Consider the following 9710-nt stretch of genomic DNA (forward strand, 5'->3'; position numbering starts at 1 on the left):
TCATTATCATTTTGGGGGCTTGATTTAAAGGACAATTGGGCAGAAGCCAGCAGTGTGGCATAGCAGGTAAAGCCGCCGCCTGCAGTGCCGACATCCTATAATGGTGCTAGATATAGTCCTGGCTGCTCCACTTTTGATCCAGCTCTCTACTGTGGCCTGGGAAAGCAGTAGATGATTGTCCAAGTCCTTGGTTCCTTGTACCCACATGGGAGACCAGAAGAAACTCCTGGCTCCTGGCTTCGATTGACACAGCTCCAGCCATTGTAACCAATTGGGGAGTGAAACAGAGGATGGAAAACCACTCTCTCTCCCCCCTCTCTCTCTCCCTCTCTCTCTCTGCCTTTGTTTCTCTCTCTGTGTGGCTCTAACCATCAAACAAGTAAATAAATATTGAAAACACAATAGGGCAATTGCTGCCCATTGCTGTAGTTGACTGTTCACATTTCCAGAATGTGACAATCTCTCTGATGACATGAACTGACTCTGTGACAATCATATTTTCTCAAAGTGAATACGATTTTTGTATTTTATTACTTGAAGAAAAGGCCTTGGGTTAAAGTTGAAAAAGAAACCCATCTGCTTAATGTTTTAGAAGTCGAACATTCAGCTTAACACTGGTTAATCAAATAATCTTAGATTAAGACTAATCTCTTAATTGATTTCTTCAGATAAGTCCCTCTGTGAGCTGGAAGACAGCAGATATAGACTTTTAGTATGGAGCCCCATGGTTTTGTGACCATTAAAGCCAATGACTAGCAGAGAAGAAGGGAGAGAGAGAGAGAGAGAGAGAGAGAGAGAGAGAGAGAGAGGAAGAGAGAGAGAAAGAAGAAGAAGAAGAAGAAGAAGAAGAAGAAGAAGAAGAAGAAGAAGAAGAAGGAGGAGGAGGAGGAGGAGGAGGAGGAGGAGGAGGAGGAGGAGGAGGAGGAGGAAGAGGTAGAGAGATTCAGAAAGAAATACTGAGCTTGTGTTGTTTCTAAGCCAATGAGCTAATGAAAATAAACCTTGGAATCATCTCGTTTTTTAGCATAATCTTAAATTTCTCCAAAGAAATTTGTTACATACTTTACTTTTTCATTATTTAGTTGAAGGGTTTCTTTTTTTAATTATTTGAAAGAAATAGTTTTATAAAGAGGTAGAGACAGGGAGAGAATGAATGGTCTTTGATTCTCTGGTTCACTCTCCTAAAGTTCACAATGGCCAGAGCTTACCCAATCAGAAGCCAGGAGCCAGGATCTTTTTCTGGGACTTCTCTTGGGGGGGGGAGGGAGGCAATGCAAGGACACGGGTCATCCTCTGCTCCCTTCCCAGGTAAATCAGCAGGGAGTTGGTTCTGAAGTAGAGCAGCCAGGATGCAACTGCCAGGCATCTGCAGACCTTGCAGGCCAGGGTTTTAACCTGTTGTGCCAAGTACCACCCAGGTTCTTACTTTAAACAACCATAATACATGTATTACTTTCTTAGTTCTGTCAGATTGTAGACCCAAGATGTCTCCATTCATGGTGTCTATTTTTCTATGGGGGCAAGTATGGGGAGAAACTGTATGCAGATCTTTGCTTTCTCTCATCAGGGTAGAACAACTTTATTGTTTCTGTTTCTTAAAGGATCTTACTAGAGTCATGGATCCAGCCACATTGCAAGCCTTCCAGCGGGAACTCACATGCCCAATTTGCATGAACTTCTTCCTAGATCCAGTCACCATAGACTGTGGACATAACTTCTGTAGATCTTGTCTTTGTCTGAGCTGGGAGGAAGCTGAGACTCCCATGTGCTGCCCCATGTGTAAGGAGATGTCAGAGAAGACCAACTTCAAAACCAATGATGTGCTCAAGAAGCTGGCTGCTGCTTCCAGACAGTACCGATTGAACCAGGTCACCAGGTTGCAGGAGCAGGTCCCTGTGGCACAGATGGAAGCAGAAGGGATCCTCAATGATGCTGACAAGAGTCTAGACTGTGAGCCTCTCTCTGAATGCCCACAGCCCAAGACACATGGCCACACCATGGTGGAATGTGCTGCTGAGGAGGTCCCGGGTGAGTAATGCCTCCAGAGCCATGTGGATTCTCTGGGATTCTAAACTAGACAGAAAGATGGGGACTTATGGAAATGGACTGGAAATGTATGAGAATGGAGACTGTGAGGGTGGTGATTTTTCCCCGTGAATCCCAAGATGTAAATGTGTCCTTCCATGTTGGTGTTCAATGTGCCAACATAGCACAATTAGGTTGGGCTGTCCTGAAGGGGAGTCTCTTTGAAGCACTGTCCACACATGTGCAGTTGGTGCAGGTGCAGTGCAAGTGGTCAGCAGCAGAAACTTGGGCTTGGGCTGCAACTGTGACTGCTTCACAGCCAAGTGGCATAAACTCTGTTTCTAAGGAAGTAGATTTTATTGACTTTATTCAAAATTTCTGTCGGAATTTCTTCTTTATTTTCAAAATTTATTTACTTATTTCAAGGGCCAATGTACACACACACACACACAGAGAGAGAGAGAGAGAGAGAGAGAGAGAGAGAGAGAGAGAATTAGCATCCATTTTGAGGTTTTTAACCCAAATATCCTCATGACCAGGGTGGGCCAGGCTGAAGCTGGGACTCAGGATCCTCTTTTGGGTCTTTCATGTGGGTGTCAGATATCCAAGCATTTGGGTCACCTTCCATTGCTTTTACAGGCATCAGAAGGGAGATTGGCCGGCGCCGTGGCTTAACAGGCTTATCCTCCACCTTGCGGCGCCGGCACACCGGGTTCTAGTCCCGGTCAGGGCGCTGGATTCTATCCCGGTTGCCCCTCTTCCAGGCCAGCTCTCTGCTATGGCCGGGGAAAGCAGTGGAGGATGGCCCAAGTCCTTGGGCCTGCACCCGCATGGGAGACCAGGAGAAGTACCTGGCTCCTGGCTTCGGATCAGCATGATGTGCGGCCGCAGCGGCCATTGGAGGGTGAACCAATGGCAAAAGGAAGACCTTTCTCTCTGTCTCTCTCTCTCACTATCCACTCTGCCTGTCAAAAAAAAAAAAAAAAGAAGGGAGATGAGGCAGAAGTGGAGGAGCCAGGACATGACCTGGTGCCTACATGGAATATTGTCTAGCAGGTGGCCAATGAGCTCGCTACACTAGGACAGCCTTGTTGTAATTTTCTACCACCTTTAATATCCCAAATCTAAGACTCAAATTAGGTCAACTTGGGAAAATATGACCACTCTACTTTATTCAAATTTACTATTATCAGAAAAAGAGAACAGAAGAAAAAACATTAGTAGTCTCAATACTATTCTCACAACCACTGCCATTTCCAATAAGTAAGGGAGGGAAATATGTAAGAATATAGTCCATGTGGCTAAATCTCATAATTATTCTGCAGGAAAAACTTTTAAAGGAAATGAATACTTTATGGGAACGTTTCCAGGAATTGAAAAACAATGTGACACAGGAAATTAAAAAGGCGCATTCATTCACGGTAAGAATGAAAAAGATGTTTTTCAATTACTGTAATGCTTTACAATCACCATACTGCTTTAGCAAATTCTGGTTACCACGAAGAGTTCGTGATTTCCTCCCAGAAGAAGTGGTGGTTTCAAATGGTAACTCAGTAATCACAAATCCTGTGCCAGCTAAGACACGTAGTGAGAAGTATACCAGGGCATAGTGGAGACAGGTCATCACAGATACTCCAAGTCCAACCCTGAAGGTTTACATCAACCTTCTCCAGCACTAAAGACAGCACTAAGTATGGCTATGAAGAAGCAGTGAAAAGTAGAATCATATCTATGAAGGAAATGAAGTCTTTCTACACTACTCTGTGTGATGGGGAATGTACCTAAATATGTTTAATTATTTAGAAGAATCAGGCAAAGGAACAGAACAAAATTAAGAAGGTTACCACTACAGTCAAAATAGTTGATGGGGTCAAAATCCTGAAGAAGCTTCGGAAAAGGAGGGAGAAAGAGAAGGGTGGGGGGACAACTGAGATCCTTTGGTGAGTCTTGATTTAAACAGAGAATAAGGCTAAGAACCTACAGGAGGCACACACAGAAAAGACTTGCATGTACTCAAGAGGTTTTGCATGGGTGAGGCAGAAAGTCTGGAGAAGAGACGTACATTTTGAAAATTTTATTTAGTTGAAAGATAGGGTGAGGGGAACATCCATGCACTAGTTCATTCCCTAAATTATAGTGGCTGGCACAGGATGACAGGAGGCTGAAACTTCATCAGGGTCTCCCATATGGATGGTAAAGGCCCAAGCACTTGGGCCCTCCAATGCTTCCATCCCAGGCACGTTAGCAAGTAGATGCATGGGAACTGGGACAGCAGGAACTTGATGAGGCAATCCTAGGGGTGTCAGTATCTCAGGCAAATGGAGAAATAATATTGCCAGTTCAGCATGAGGATATGTATTCTTTAACCCAATATCTCCACAGGAATATGTGTCCATAAGGGAGTTGATGATAAAAGCTCAGTACCAGAAGTTGCATATACTTCTCTATGAGGAGGAGCAACTGCAGCTGCAGGCCCTGCACAGAGAAGCACAGGAGATTTCCCAGCAGCTCAAGGACAGTGAGATGAGAATGACACAACAGAAACACCAGGTGAAAGAAACATACAGAGAGCTGGCTGAGGCATGCCGGAAGCCTGACCTGGAGTTACTGCAGGTGAGCTGGGAGAGCCCTTGTTCGGGGAAAGAAGTGCTTTCCTGCGCAAGGTCATAAGAACCTGAAAATATTACCTGCACATATCATGACTTATTCCACGGCAGGATTCGGGTCTGTTGCCCTGCATCTTTAGTTTTGCCCAATCACTTGGTTCTGTATAATCTGATAATCGTTTGCGTGCTTTCCTCTGTCATAATTCACACTGGGTAAAATTCTCTGCAGTGCAAGCAAGAAAAGTACTGTAGAAAAAATTATCCAGGAGCTCAGTGAGCACAAAATGGTTGCATTTTTAAATTGATTTTCAATCTATATTGCCCTTCAGGGGTGCTGAATGTCCGATCAGAGTGTTATAGAAGGTCTGGGAAACCAATTGGTTTGGCCTTGCCGAGGCAACTCCAGAAAATTTAAAAAATCTGCAGAATATTTATTTCTCAGCTGTTAATTTGGAATGTATATGTATGATGGCATCACTATCCAATTGCCCTTGACCAAAAAAATAAAATAAAATTCCCTACTCCTGTCTCCATAAACACGGTGGTGCCCAAACTAAAAAGTATTTTCTGAAGACATTGAGGCCTTGACTTTTGCCTAAGCAAGTTTTGGTAATCAATGCCAGTGCACTCTGATTTTCAGAGGTTTCCCCACTTTGCAATAAATGTCAGTAGAGGTCAGACCTCTCTCTGGAATATGAGTGGGGGCGAGTGACCCTGCAACCTAGAACTTTTTACATTGCTGCACAGCTTCGCCCTGAATGCCATCTTCTGAATTCACACAGAGGAAGTCCTTCTTGGACCAGCTCTTAGTCTGTTATTAACAGACTCTGATACCTCTTCGCAGAGAACCAGAAGAAAATACATGATTGAAAAATACTAAAGCAAGAATTTTATAGAGCACAGAGGAGAGAGTTCTCATGACTAAATATTTTTTATTTTTTTTTCTTGCAGGATATGGGGAGTGTATTAGAAAGGTAAGTTTACAGTGAGAATCTCCAATGTGTAAGAAACTTGTGCTCTTGTTGATGTAGCAGATGCTTCTGTTTTGAGTGATTAACTTGGATCTCCCTGACTATTTACCATTTTGTTTGATAAGGGATCCTGAGGTTTTCTACTCTTTGTGCCAGATGAGATGTGGCTGAATTCACATATGCAAAAACAATGATTTGACTCTCTGGGCTTTGTTTCAGCTTCTCTCCTCCCCTTCCTCTGGAACTGCCCCAACCAACCTTATGAACAGATTATTCTGAGAAATCCCAGAGGAGGCCCCACCCTTGAGAGAGGGAAAGGGAAAAAAGACACAGGAAAGAGGAATTCCCACAGCAGGGGAGGAGGAAGGAAGATTCACTCCTGGGAGCAGCAGTGAGCAGGTCCTGCCCTCTCAGCCTGTCCCAGTGGCAGGCTGGATGGGGGCATCAGCCACCTCAGCTCCCTCAGGACCATGGCTGCCAGTCTGGAATTCCATTCCCTTGCTTGGTAGAAAACTCACAGCCTCCTGGCTCAGTGCAGATCCTATTGACTGTACTGTTGGGGTTGTCTGTCGACTGAATTCCCATAGATTCTGCCTAAAAGCCCTGCTCTCTGTAAGCTACCCAGGATCTCTGCTTTCCCTGAAGTCAAGTGAGGGGTACAGGGGGGAATGGGATGACTGTCATTCCACAGGTTGGATAATGTCTGAGAAGAAAGAGGCAAATGGCTTTGATGTGAAATTTAGATAAAAGTACTAATTTTATTTCTCCAAAGGAAGTGAATAAAATTTATTCTTATTAGCCAATAATGGGAAAATCCCTGATGAAATACTTTGGATTTGCATCTGGTAATGTTGTCTTGACCCTGTGATTGCCCTTTGACCTGGAGTGTCCCTGGTGTGATTCTTTACAGAGCAGAACTGGTACAGACACTCAATCCCCAGCGGGTTAACCCAGAGCTGACATTATGGCACATCACTGGACTCACAGAGATGCTATACAACTTCAAAGGTGAGCCTCAGCCTCCATCCTTCCAGCCCTAATTTCCTTCTTCTTCACTGTTTTTGTGCCTGTGCCATTTCCCATTTTATTTCATTCACCTTCCTGAAAATCCTACAGGTTTTTTTGAAACTGTGTCTTCTCACTTTGCTTAATCACATTACAGTGATCAAAGCTGAACTTTGTAAATAAGCATGCTGACAGAAGCAGAGTATGGGAAGATATTCAGATGATTTGATTAAGGGATACAATGCTCAATTCTTAGTGCGGCAGTCAAGACTATATGTTGGCCGTGTTCACTGCAATTTTTGTAGGGAGAGACAGTAAGGGAGCTCTTTCATCTGTTGTTTCACTCCCAAGATGGTCACAATGACCATGGCTAGCACAGCCAAATCCAGGAACCAGGAGCCAGGAGCATCTTCTGCATCTCCACAAAGGTAGCAGACGCTCAAACTTTTGGGTCATCTTCTGCTGCTTCCCCAGGCCATTATCAGGGACCTGGATCAGATGTGGAACAGCTGGGACATGAACTAACTGGCACTCCTATGGGATGCCAGTGTCATAGGCAGCAGCCTGAACCACTATGCTACAACACTGGCCCCATCTCACTGCATTTCTTAAAGTTTGAATATGGCACTTGATTTTTTAATTTGTCCTATATGCCTAGTATATTTATCATGCACTGCTAAAGTAGCTATTATCATTGATAAACTCAGAAAGATTTGACCACCCCAAAAATGAGAAATTGTCAAAAGCAGACCCATTCCAATGCTATCTCCTGATTCTGAAAACAATTAAATGACGAGAGATCTGTGAATGCAGTGCAATGATGTTAGGCCTGCACTAGACAATAGTTCAGAGAGCAGAGGTTTGAAACCCAGATTGGGCGAAATCCACGTTCTGAACAGATAAGCTGAAGTCAGGACATTCTTTAGAGATATTACTTATTGGGACATGTGTTTTATGTTGAAATATTCAGATGTATAGCTTATTTCCCAATTATAAGTATCATATTTCAAACAGCGTTATTTACTAATGGAATTAAACACAAAACTCAAAAACAGCTTTCTAGCCAAGAAAGTACAAGTTGTAGGTTGCTCTCAATACATGCTATCCAGTGGTAGGCATTTGCACAGCAGTAAGTATCTTGGGCACCTGTATTCTTAGCAAAGTGCCTGGGATTCATTCCCATTCCTGCTTCCATCCAGCTTTCTGCTAATGTACACTTGGGAGGCAGCAGATGTTTTCCCTAATATATGGATCCCTGCTACCCATGTGGCAGACCAGGATTGGCTCCTGGCTCCTGGCTCCTGGCTCCTGGCTCCTGGCTCCTGGTTCAGGCCTGGCCAAGCCCTGGCTGTGGGTATTTGGAGAGTGAACGAGCAGATGGAACATTTCTCTGTCTCTGTGTCTCTCTTTTCAAAGAAATATAAACATGTATATTCAAAACTATTGAAACCATTAACACTCCACACCAACCAAAACCCTACTTCACACAGTGTGTGATATGTCCAAGTTGGTTTCTTATTTTTCTCTGTTATTTGATTTTTTTTCTGTAAAGCCACTTGAACCCTCCAGTTTCTCAGTTGAGCAAATCTCAATTCATTGTGCTTCTCTCTTCCGTTAGTTTTCCTTGCAAAGTCAAGGGAAGTGATTCCATGGGCACAAAACATTTGTATTCAGGACATAGAAACAACATTCATTGATCAGATTATTCTCTTTCTGCAGTGGATCATGGTCTGAAGAAGGGAAGTGGCCCACAGCTACTTAAGGCTCCCTGAGGACCTCAGAAGTGCAATAGTTGGAGAAGGACATCGCAGTGTCCCCAGCCATTCCCAGAGAGCAGAGAGCTTTGCTGTGTGGGGTGCTCAGACCTTCACCTCTGGCAAGCATTACTGGAGGTGGATGTGTCATCCTCTTCCAATTGGATTTTGGGAGTCTGTTATGATTCCAGCACAAGTGATACCAGTGACATTCTTAATCTCGAAGAAGCATTTCTCCTGGCCTCCCTGAAGAGTAACAACCATTACGTCCTTTCCACCAGTGTTCCACCCTTAACTCACTATGTGAAAATGCCCCTGAGTAGTGTTGGGGTGTTTCTGGATTGTGACCATGGAACAGTGAGTTTCTATGACGCTGACATAGGTTCCCTCATACATTGTAATGTTCCAACCCACTTTACTTCTCCTCTGAACCCCTTTTGTGCCTTTGCCCCCATGAAATGTCTTTGTGAACCCCATACAGAGGAAACTACTGTCCTGGATGTTTTTATGTGAGACATCAGGATTGTTTTTGAGCACACTGTAACTTAATGAGCACAGTGTAATCATAATTAGAGCATGGTTATAAAACATGCAACATACAACTGCAATGAATATATGAACTTTTTCTCTTAAAATTTATTTTAATAAAGAGCTTTGCAACTCTCATCATTATCTGATCCCAGTACTTTTTCACCACCCTGCAAAGAAACTCAATATAGTCCCCCTGGGCATACTTCTTCATACTCCATCACCTGACAATTCCTTTTCTGCTTTTTCTTTGTGATTTGTATATTCTAAACAGTTTATGCTAGTAAAATGCTGGAATATGTGGCTTCTGGGGTCTTGTTTTTCCATTTAGTTGAATGCTACCCAGGCACATCCGCATGCAGAAAGCCTTTTATTCTCATATTTGATTATGTCTTGGTAGAAGAGTGAAGTGTCATCTCTCTCAGCTTACTAAATAAAACAAATTTGCAAAAGTTTCTCTTCAAATCTAGCCTTTTGGGGTAGATGCAAGTGCCTGACAGGCAAGCACTTCAACCTGTCCTGATCATACATCACGTATCTGCTCAAAGATTTTTCAGGAAGCACTTCGTGACCGTAGAGACCACAGTGATTTCTCTTACTACACACTCTACGCATAACATCCAACATCACCAATAACCTCCAACATGAATTCAACAAACCGATAGTTAGTGATGTCTGCTTGACTGCAAATCTGAAATTTACAAATGGAAGATCTTACCTGGTGCTGTATTGCTATTACCGGAGTACTGCTTAGGACATATTACACAAGAGAAATGTAGTGAATAAGTGGACTAAAGAACAAATAAAAGCTACTCTAACAT

The 9710-nt window shown here is 43.3% G+C and overlaps 1 pseudogene; it reads left to right on the plus strand.

The window, feature by feature from the left end:
• Positions 1-1616: 1616 nt before the first annotated feature.
• On the plus strand, positions 1617-8874 carry LOC133754513 (tripartite motif-containing protein 64-like; annotated as a pseudogene).
• Positions 8875-9710: the final 836 nt, after the last annotated feature.

Source organism: Lepus europaeus, unplaced genomic scaffold, assembly GCF_033115175.1.
Source record: "Lepus europaeus isolate LE1 unplaced genomic scaffold, mLepTim1.pri SCAFFOLD_129, whole genome shotgun sequence".
NCBI lineage: Eukaryota > Metazoa > Chordata > Mammalia > Lagomorpha > Leporidae > Lepus > Lepus europaeus.